The sequence below is a fragment of the Salmo salar genome, chromosome 19 (genome assembly GCF_965601325.2).
Source record: "Salmo salar chromosome 19, fSalSal1, whole genome shotgun sequence".
NCBI classification, from domain to species: Eukaryota; Metazoa; Chordata; class Actinopteri; order Salmoniformes; family Salmonidae; genus Salmo; species Salmo salar.
Genome location: NC_138309.1, coordinates 11,819,910 through 11,831,354, shown reverse-complemented (window position 1 = coordinate 11,831,354; position 11,445 = coordinate 11,819,910). Strand labels below are relative to the sequence as shown.

At 42.1% G+C, this 11,445-nt stretch overlaps 1 protein-coding gene across 2 annotated transcripts in view; it reads left to right on the top strand.

The window, feature by feature from the left end:
* Positions 1-10,424: 10,424 nt before the first annotated feature.
* Positions 10,425-11,445, top strand: part of sema5a (sema domain, seven thrombospondin repeats (type 1 and type 1-like), transmembrane domain (TM) and short cytoplasmic domain, (semaphorin) 5A) — a 196,746-nt gene continuing 195,725 nt past the window's right edge. Inside the window, exon 1 of one of the 2 annotated variants that reach the window (XM_014157212.3) lies at positions 10,425-10,986. The gene's annotated coding sequence lies outside the window, so the exon portion shown is untranslated. The remainder of the gene's footprint in view (positions 10,987-11,445) is intronic. The other variant, XM_014157211.3, reaches the window with a different exon arrangement.

The window sequence follows — 11,445 nt, the reverse complement described above, 5'->3', positions numbered from 1 at the left end:
AACGAGACAGCGTGGCGGAGCGAGGGAGAATGTTGACACAAATCCCACAATCCCTAGGGTGTCTCCGGTGGGCCGTAGGGGCACAGATCAGTGATTCCAATCAATTAACCAATCAATGAACAATTCAATTAACCAATCAATGACCCAGTCGATTACAGAGTTAATGGGAATTTGTGTAGCTATTGGGAATGGGTGTGTGATGAGAAGGGCATACCAGTAAATCAGTGTGGTTTATGTTAGCACATCAAAGACAATCACATAAAACATACCAATATACCAAACTCATAGTCCAAGCTCTCATATTGGTCAAATAATTGACTTGTTGAAATAACCAGACACACAATTGCCCTCCACAGCTGCTGTTGACTTTACTCCAAACCTGATGAATATATAAATGAATAATGAATCAGCTCCGAATTAATATTAAATTCCTAGTCCTAAAGCAAATAACTTGTAATATCCACTGATGTCGTGCCTGTGGACTGTCATTCATAAAATAATGACAACATTAAACACAGTGGCACCAAGCTGGCACCAATCAGAATACACACACACGCGTGCATACTGTTTCACCCACTTCATACAGTATGTGCGAATATACTGTACTCTAGTCATTGAACACTGGTCACTTCGATAATGTTTACATACAAAACACAGCATTATATGTGTGTAAACATATATATATATATACAGTACAGTATAGTATATACGTACATACTGTATGAAGTGGATAAAACAGTATGCACGCGTGTGTGTGTATTCTGATTGGTGCCAGCTTAATGCCACTGTGTTTAATGTTGTCATTATTTTATATTATATTAACATATTAGATATCTACATTGCTCGTTTTGATATTTCTTAATTTCTTATTTTTGGGGGGATTATGTGTGCATTGTGTTTTGTGTGTGTTTTTATTGCCAGGTACTACTGCACTGTTGGAGCTAGAAACACAAGCATTTCACTGCACCTGCCATAACATCTGAAAATCTGTGTACGTGACCAATACAATTTGATTTGATTTGACAATGTGTTGTATATCACTGCACGTTTCCAATTTTCATGCATTTCTCCGTTTCAAAATACTTCCTGGGTTTGTTCCCTCGTTAAAATGAGGTAATGGTCCAGCCTGCTATGCGTCCTTTACTTCTATAGTGCTGCTGTGAATGGATATTCGCACTGTGGGCAACACTTACCCATTGAAGGTAACCCGTAATCTCTTGTCCTTGTTTGAACCCAACAGGTAACCTGCACACACTGCTGTTCTGTCTGTGGTGGACAACAATATTAGATGTTATTCTGCACCGTTCCAGTTCTGTCATGTCAAGACAAAGTTGACGTATGACTGTTTTTAAGCCAGCTCAGCCTATCAGAGTAGTGACATCAGACGAACATACATTTCACTGTCCGCTCTGAGGAAGAACACAAACAGCCTAACAAACCACAAACATCTACTTCTGTCTGGTCTGTCACTCTGTCTCTCTCTCTCCCTCCATTTGACCCCAAGTGGATGCCTGCCAGTAATTAAAATTAATTAACTTGTCCGGCATGAAGCTAAAACCAATTATCTGGGAACACACTTGCTTGTCAACAAAGCAGCGTTTGGTTGGGAGAGGAATGGGCAGCTTGTCCCACCGTTGGCTCCCGCTGGAGACCCAGTAGGATGATGGATGTTGGGAAGTTTGTGTGCGTGCGTGTATGTGCGTGCCCTGCGTGCGTACGTGCGTGTGTGTGTGAGTGAGTAAGATGGATGTAGGGTTTTACAACAGAGGCTTGTTTTTAATGAGTTCCAACAGCATACTGCCGGCTCATTATTATAACAATAGATTATCAGGGATAATAAAATATAATAATATCCAAGTAATATCGATGATTATTATTGGTTAGGGAGCTAGTTTTTGGTATTATCCTTATTGTTGTTGGTGTTGTTGTTGTTGTTGGTGGTGTTGTTGTGGTGGTTAATCTTTAAGATTGTGTATTTCCCAATGGGTAGAACAGACGAATGTGAATGTTATATTTTATATGTAAAAAGGCCGGAGCATGTTGCAGTACATGTACTATGAAAAGAGGATTTCCCACGATGACTGCATAGAGGCCTGTGGCTGTGGGTGATCTAGGAAGAAAAGTATCATAAACCATTCCATTTCTTTATTCTCTGTGGTACCGACACAGTTAAGGTATCCATGATCCCGCACTGTGAGAAACTCTGCAGATTTCTGTCATTTTTCTGTGCCTCAGTAGAGCCCCAAAACACACATAAATCTAGATTTGTACAACTCTAGAGAAACAGAGGCAGTGTAGCGGGAAGCCTAATCTTGAATTGCTGTGCACACCTGCTCAGAAAGCATCACGGTTCACACACACACACCATCCACACTCTCCATCTGTTTGTGTGTGTGAATGCATTCTTGCCTCTGTGTGTGTCTGTGTTTCGTCCTGTTGGAGATGTGTGACCCGATGATATAGGACACAGGGCTGTGAGTGTGTGTAGCTGACACAATAAGACCTAGTGACAGAAGAAGACAGGGCTGTGAGGAGAGGCCAGGGAAGGCTCAGAAACACAATCCGGTGTTGAGAGAAACAAATTGCCTTTTGGTGAGTTAGGAGGGTAGATGAAGGGAGAATATCATTGTGTCCTTGTTACACTAGGAAAACAAAACATTCACTGTAGGAGATTCGCTTCAAGCCCCGCTGGAATGCACAGGAGACAGAGACTTTGATTACACTACCCATTGCTGTTATACTGTAACTAAATAATATTGGGACAGTATGAATAGTTCAGGTTTCTTATCATATTGTTTTTGGATAGTAGGTCTAAATAATTACATAAAACTAAAGCCCTTGTCACCAATACTATTAGTGGTCCCAAATGTTGGTCATATTTTGTACCCATTGCGATGGATTATTGCTCCCATCACATGGGATAGCGATGTAGATAATTGCTCCCTACAACTTCAGGCCATTGTCATTTGTGACAATAATTAATTCTGTGTAATTTAAAAGGCTGTCTGTAGACAGGGGACCTCACGCCTCCTCTGGCCTCCGCTCCATGATTGAATTTCACAAAGTTCATCTCTGCCGCTCTTAACTTTTCCACTCCACTTCACATGCAAGGGAGAGTGAGAGGGAACAACATCTCCTAAAAAGTATCAGCCTTATTCTGGTTACTATCCATCATGGTGGAAGCAGGGGAGGACAGTGAGGGATCTAGCCAGCCAGAATATCAGTAGAGTAGAGGAAGATGACCCTATGGACCTAGCACCCCATGTCATTATCTCTCGCTCTCTGTCTGTCCATTCTCTCTGGAGCTGCTGGGCTGGAGGAGAACACAGCTCCACTCCATCAAGTTGTAGAAGCCATGAGAAAAGACAGAGGGCACACTTACAGGCAATGGATACACGCAAGTGCATGTACACACAAATGCAAACACACACACACACCAACACACACACAGACACAAACAAACACACACACACAAACACATACACACACACACACACACACACACACACACACACACACACACACACACACACACACACACACACACACACACACACACACACACACACACACACACACACACGTACACAAACACACACGTGTGCGCATAGATAGACACACACACTACATCAGACTAGCCAATGCCCTAGACCAGGTATTCCCAAACTGGGGAACACGATGCCGTCAGGGGTACGCCAAATAAAAATGTGATTTACATTTTTTTTTTTTAAATAGAGAAAAGAAAATTCGTTTTTTTGTACATTTTTTTCGTCGCATTTTCAAACAGTCCATTTATATTTTCCAACGGGGCTACACATTTGGGTGAGTTTTTTTTCTCACCTGAGTAGCCTCGTTTCACTGACAAAAATAAAATTAAACCATTTAGTGTTCAGCGAAATAACAACACAATGTCAAATACAGGTAGACTAGTCAAATAATTAACATCCAATCACATTAACCATGACTTTCTCGCAGGAATTCCACTAACGGTCCGTATGTAGCCAAACGTAGTTGCTGCCTCCCTGTCATGGCAAAAGCCATGACAGGGAGACATAGTGGAGTGGCATAGTGGAGTGGCTCCCGATGCCACTTGGGTACACTGCAGCATCCACCGAGAGGCTCTTGCTGCTAAGGGAATGCCTGACAGCTTGAAATACGTTTTGGACACTACAGTGAAAATGGTTAACTTTGTTAAAGCAAGGCCCCTGAACTCTCGTGTATTTTCTGCACTACGCAATGATATGGGCAGCAACCATGCAACACTTTTACAACATACAGAAGTGTGCTGGTTATCAAGGGGCAAAGTATTGACACTTTTTTCTTTTAATTGAGAGACGAACTTAAAGTTTTGTTTACTGACCATAATTTTCACTTGTCTGATCGCTTGCATGATGACGGATTTCTCACCAGACTGGCCTATCTGGGTGATGTTTTTTCTCACCTGAATAATCGGAATCTAGGATTACAGCGACTCTCCACAACCGTGCGGGATATGATTAAGAAGTTGGAGCTTTTCTCTGTCTGCATTAACAAGGACAACACACAGGTCTTTCCATCATTGTATGATTTTTTTATGTGCAAATGAACTCAAGCTTACAGACAATGTCTAACGTGATATAGCGAAACACCTGATTGAGTTGGGTGCGCTATTACACAGGTACTTTCCCGAAACGGATGCACAAACAACTCGATTCGTTATCCCTTTCATGCCCTGCCTCCAGTTCACTTACTGATATCTGAACAAGAGAGCCTCATCAAAATTGCAACAAGCGGTTCTGTGAAAATTTTATTTAATCAGAAGCTACTGCCAGATTTCTTGATTGGGCTGCGCTCAGAGTATCCTGCCTTGGCAAATCGCTCTGTTAAGACACTGATGCCCTTTGCAACCACATACCTATGTGAGAGTGGAATCTCGGCCCTTACTACCATGAAAACTAAATACAGGCACAGACCATGTGTGGAAAATGATTTAAGACTGAGACTCTCTCCAATACAACCCAAGATTGAAGAGTTATGTGAATCCTTTCAAGCACCCCTTCTCATTAACCTGTGGTGAGTTATTCACAATTTTCGATGATGTTCGATGTTTAGTGTGTGTGTGTGGCAGGCTTACAATGATGGCAAAAAACATCATTTGAGATTGCACTGACCCTGGTGCTAGGGGGGTACACAGCTGGAGGTTGAATGTTTGAAGGGGTACGGGACTATACAAACTTTGGCAACCACTGGCCTAGACAGACCTGAGGATGAGTTAAAGATGGATTGGACAAAGATGGTGTCATGAAAGAGACAGGGAGCTATAGGATAGCTACAGAATAGATTTACTAAACCACAGTTCTGCAGACAATTCACCATGTTGGCATGGAATCCTCGATGAGAAAACATTCTAATTAGCATTCTAGAATGGCATATTTGTTGCCAATATGGCAGCCATTCAAAATCTAAATCTCACCCAGATTTTGCTGAGCTCTGTATATCTACGGTTCAGGTGTATTCTGTTATACACCTGGGAGACACTGGGTCTATGGAGTTCAATAATTTCCCCTCACTGTGTCTTCCACAGCAGAAATACTTCTTGGAGAACCTTGATGTTTTTGACATTATTGTTCCAATCCTTCTTCCTCTGGACCGTGGCAGTTAACGTTACAGAGGACATTCTGGATCTCAGATGCTACAGGGACGTTTCCCTCGGCACCGCAGGGACAAGGCAAGGCTGGGTAAGCCTGAGAAATCAGCTGCTCTTGGCCCCAGTGCAGTGTGGGATGGCTCATTGGGCCCACGCAGGTACAGTAGCAGGGTGAAAGATGACTGCAGAGATTCACAGCTGGTCAGCACTCCTCCCTCCATCCTTCCATTGTTCATTCCTCTCCTCCTTTTTCCTCCTTCCGGGGACTATGCTTGACTGACTCCATTACCCAATCCTCACCCCCTCTCCATCACCTTTTTTCCCAATCCAATCTGACGCACGGTCCATATACACAGTACCAGTCAAAAGTTTGGACACACCTACTCATTCAAGGGTTTTTCTTTATTTTTACTATTTTCTACATTGTAGAATAATAGTGAAGACATCACAACTAGGAAATAACACATATGGAATCATGTAGTAACCAAAAACGTGTTAAACAAATCAAAATATATTTCATATTTTAGATTCTTTAAAGTAGCCACCCTTTGCCTTGATGACAGCTTTGCATACTCTTGGCATTCTCTCAACCAGTTCATGAGGTAGTCACCTGGAATGCATGTCAATTAACAGGTGTGCCTTGTTAAAAATTAATTTGTGGAATTTCTTTCCTTCTTAATGCATTTGAGCCAAAGAGTTGTGTTGTGACAAGGTAGGGGTGGTATACAAAAGATAGCCCTATTTGGTAAAATACCAAGTCCATATTATGGCAAGAACAGCTCAAATAAGTAAAGAGAAATGGCAGTCCATCATTACTATAAGACATGAAGGTCAGTCAATCCGGAAAATTTCAAGAACTTTGAAAGTTTCTTCAAGTGTAGTCGCAAAGACCTTCAAACACTATGATGAAACTGGCTCTCACGAGGACCGCCACAGGAAAGGAAGACCCAGAGTTACCTCTGCTGCATAGGATAAGTTCATTAGAGTTAACTGCACCTCAAATTGCACCTCAAATTTCTGCATAGAAAACACAATGAAAGGATACCAATAAGAAGAAGCGACTTGCTTAGGTGGAGAAACACGAGCAATGGACATTTGACCGGTGGAAATCTGTCCTTTGGTCTGATGAGTCCAAATTTTAGATTTTTGGTTCCAACCGCCGTGACTTTGTGAGATGCAGAGTAGGTGAAAGGATGATCTCTGCATGTGTGGTTCCCACCATGAAGTATGGAGGAGGAGGTGTGATGGTGTGGGGGTGCTTTGCTGGTGACACTGTCTGTGATTTATTTAGAATTCAAGGCACACTTAACCAGCATGCCTACCACAGCATTCTGCAGCAATACTCCATCCCAACTGGTTTGTACTTAGTGGGACTATCATTTGGTTTTGAACACGACAATGACCCAACATACCTCCAGGTTGTGTAAGGGCTATTTGACCAAGAAGGAGAGTGATGGAGTGCTGTATCAGATGACCTGGCCTTCACAATCACTCGACCTCAACCCATTGAGATGGTTTGGACCGCAGAGTGAAGGAAAAGCAGCCAACAAGTGCTCAGCATATGTGAGAACTCCTTCAAGACTGTTGGAAAAGCATTCCAGTTTAAGCTGGTTGAGAGAATGCCAAGAGTGTGCAAAGCTGTCATCAAGGCAAAGGGTGGCTACTTTGAAGAATCTAAAATATGAAATATATTTTGATTTGTTTAACACTTTTTTGGTTACTACATTATTCCATATGTGTTATTTCATAGTTTTGATGTCTTCACTATTATTCTACAATGTAGAAAATAGTAAAAATAAAGAAAACCCCTTGAATGAGTAGATGTGTCCAAACTTTATAATGGTACTGTACACAAACATTAAATGTATGCATACACCCCATCTCCGAAGACTGTTTTTTTTCAGGTGATTGAGTCATTGTTGCAGCTGCTGTAAACTCGATACGTGTGTGTGTGTGTGTGTGTGTGTGTGTGTGTGTGTGTGTGTGTGTGTGTGTGTGTGTGTGTGTGTGTGTGTGTGTGTGTGTGTGTGTGTGTGTGTGTGTGTGTGTGTGTGTGTGTGTGTGTGTGTGTGTGTGTGTGCTTGTTGTTTTTAGGGTTCCCAGAGTCCGTCCAGTCCTGAGCTGACCAGCGGCTGGGTAACAGTAGCTGTTTGACAGATGGACTGTTTGCTGTTGGAGAGCGATTTGGGAGTTATATAGAGGTTGGGTAGGCAGAGGTAAAGCTCACAAACATGTGCTCCTTCACACACGCACACCTTTTCAACAGTAAACACAGTTGGGCCAGGTGAAGGGATGGAGGGAGGAAGGGATGGATGGAGAGCGGGATAGAAGAGAGGAAGGGACCTCATGCCTAGCCTAGATTTTTGGTGTGTTGCTTGGCAACTCCAGTTCATTAGACTGACTCTGGCATCCAGTGAATATGTATACTGTTTAAGGAGACGCACACACGCACGCACACACACACAGCACACACCAGAGAGGATTGGGGGACACTTGAATACCAGTGTGTGTGTGTGTGTGTGTGTGTGTGTGTGTGTGTGTGTGTGTGTGTGTGTGTGTGTGTGTGTGTGTGTGTGTGTGTGTGTGTGTGTGTGTGTGTGTGTGTGTGTGTGTGTGTGTGTGTGTGAATTCTCCCCTCTCCATCCCCCCTCCATGCCCTGATGCACTAACAGCCATCCATCAGCGGGCCCATTTATCTGGGGACTCAGTTAAGACCCACCATTGTCTGGTTAAAGAATCTCACTTAAAGCCGAGGTAAAGAACCCTTTCAGGAGGGGTTTTTGGGAGTTCTCCGGCTGGAGAGGGTTTTTGTTGGAGTTTAGGCTAGATCCAGATTGAGGCAGAATCAAACAGTAGCTGATATGCTACACATTGGGGGTGAATGCAGTGAGTTACTACTGTACCTCCATATTCTTAAAAAATGTGCAAGGTGAAATATACATTTAAGTCATTGTTCGTTCTACGTTATAGCGCTGATGATGTTGAGTAAATAAGACGTTCTTCGAAACACTTTGACAGCTAGTGAGTAATGTGTACAACTAGATGTCACAGTGGCATTTGTAGGATCAAGCAGTGGTTGTGATCCCCCGTGTGTCCTGTCTGCTCTTTGTCCTTCCCTGGCATCGAGGCACAAACGCATCATACATCTTGTAGGACTTATTCTCCGTGCCTTTTCTCAGCCCTGTAAATATGCTAACGTTCTCTGACTACTGGCATTTTGGGTTGTTGGCATTCTGTGAGAGAGAGACAATTCAAAAACAAATCCAATTTTGATAAACTATTAACTATTAACTATTAAACTATTGGGTGAAATATCACAGCGTGCCATCACAGCAGCAAGATTTGTGACCGGTTGCCACAAGAAAAGGGTAACCAGTGAAGAACAAACACCATTGTAAATACAACCCATATTTATGTTGATTTATTTTCCCTTTTGTACTATTTTCACATTGTTAAAACACTGTATATAGCCATAATATGACATTTGAAACGTCTCTATTCCTTTTGAACGTTCTAATGTTTACTGTACATTTTTTATTGTTTATTTCACTTTTGTTTATTATCTATTTCACTTTCTTTGTCAATTTTAACATATATTTCCCATGTCAATAAAGCCCTTTGAATTGGAGCAAGAGAGCGAGAGAGGAGAGAGCGAGAGAGAAATACCACTTGAAATGTAAATCTCAGCTTTACTTTATCCTCTATTGGGGGCGGTTAGCATTTTTATATGAAATGTTCCTGATTTGAATGTAGATGTGTGGATACAGAGAGCCTATCATACTGTATCTGTATTCACCCAGGCCAGTATATGAAGAGACAGTCTGTGTTTGACTTGAATAAATGCATCTGTCAAAGCAGCAGTCGTCGCCTCTCTGTCATAGTGTCAAAACAGGATGACTGTCACTCGCATTGGCCGTGTGTGTGCATAGCTTGACACATGTTAATTTGGCTGGAGGGATAAACGTTACAAGTAAGGTATTGAATTGAAGATGTCACACTCAAGGCATGTACATGTATATGAAGGTGAAAATGTGAGTTAAGATTTGATATGGACCAATGACTTTTGACAGAGTTTTATATTGGTATTTCCTATTCACGAGGAAGCTGCTGTTTCTCTGAAAGGCCGATTAAAAACATGGTGCTGTTCGCATCTGACCTTAATACAATTTGATTTGATTTTGACTAGTTAAAAACGTTTGCAGACAGTTCACTTAATACTCAACAAAAGTTGGATAGACCAACACTCTTTCAAAATACTAAAGGGCAATAACGCCGGTTTTCAACCTCATCCATCTCCAGCAACAAACCAGTGTCTTATGTGAAAAGAGCACATTTCTATGATCTGTGGTTAAATAGATAAAGGGAATGGTTCTAAAAAATACAAATCTGTGACATCACAGATAGTAGTACTACATTTTATTTTTTACTGTGATTGTCAAAACCGGCAGTAGAATATTTTAACTTTATATTTTTCTTCTACAAAACGTAGATATTTGCCGTTTTCACATGTAGACACAATTTTGTTGGAGATAATTAAAATGAGGTTGAAAAGTGGTGGAATTGCCCTTTAATGTGAATCAAACATAAACCAGAATGCATAAAAGTGTCTCCTAGAAAATGCACTTTGGATAGTCCCCCAAAAACATTGGGATCTCATGGGTCAATGTTCCTCTATTGTATCCGTCTACAGTACGTAGTCTACCTGCAGGACAGCTGTGCGCCGCTGCCTGCCACGTCTTCCAGAATCATGCGAGAATCATGGCCAATTCATCCACTGTGTGAATGAACGGACGCGGCAAGGGGGGGCGCACTCTTACCTCACTCAGTTCTTTTTAAAATCCTGCGAACCCGATGGCTATCACTGAGCGCTTGCATTGCACGCAGCAACTCACATAACCGCGCACTCTGCAATGCTCTGTCTGATCTCCCTTCTTGCTACAGTTTTAACAAAGTTTTAAGAGTTCGCGTCACTTGGATTGCGTCCTTGTCTCGTGGCCGAGGCTATTGTCTGTGAGGTGAAGCGGAGCGCGGCAGTGCAGTGCGGTGTAGTGTCCAGTTACAAACAGTGCACTGTGCTGCTGCGAGGAGGCACGGCGACAGAAATATATGGCTCTAGAGAGACGGCAGAGAGAGACCGAGAGAGAGAGGGGGAGCGAGAGATCTGAGAAAGCTGCACAGTAGTCAGAGACTGACCCGGAGTTACTGGATTTTGTTTTAAATAGGAGAACGCAAACTGGGATTACTCCACCTTTACCGTAATTTTTTCCCTGAGCCACAACAACACTCACCTTCTTCAGACTGGTTGAGACCTGCAGTTGTTCTCCTGCTAGATGAATAGGAGTAGTTGGAGACGTCACTAGGTGAGTGGTTTACACATATTGGCATTTGAAAGGCTTTACCATGCCGATGTTTTTCTTCTTTCCAAATTAGACCTTTCACTGGACCTGCTGAATTGGTTAATTTGCCGTTTTGCAGTCTGAATGCTGTAATCTCTGGAGTAAATTGTATTACTGGTGAAATATTTAACGTTTCCACCTTCTCTTTTCTATTGCTGTGCATAATTCACGACTTCATAGGATACAATAAATACGTATAATACATATAATAATCAAAATAATGTTGGCCATATGATATTATTCACATAGTAATATGAATAGCCCGGTGTAGAAGTTGACTCTGGTTATCTAAAAGGATTTAGTACCGCTTGGCGGTGCTAACACTGTGATTATTCACTGTTATTACACGCACTTAATACGATTTCTCGCCTCTGCGTTATGCAGATGCATTGCCTTTTATACATTCATTTTAATAACAACATT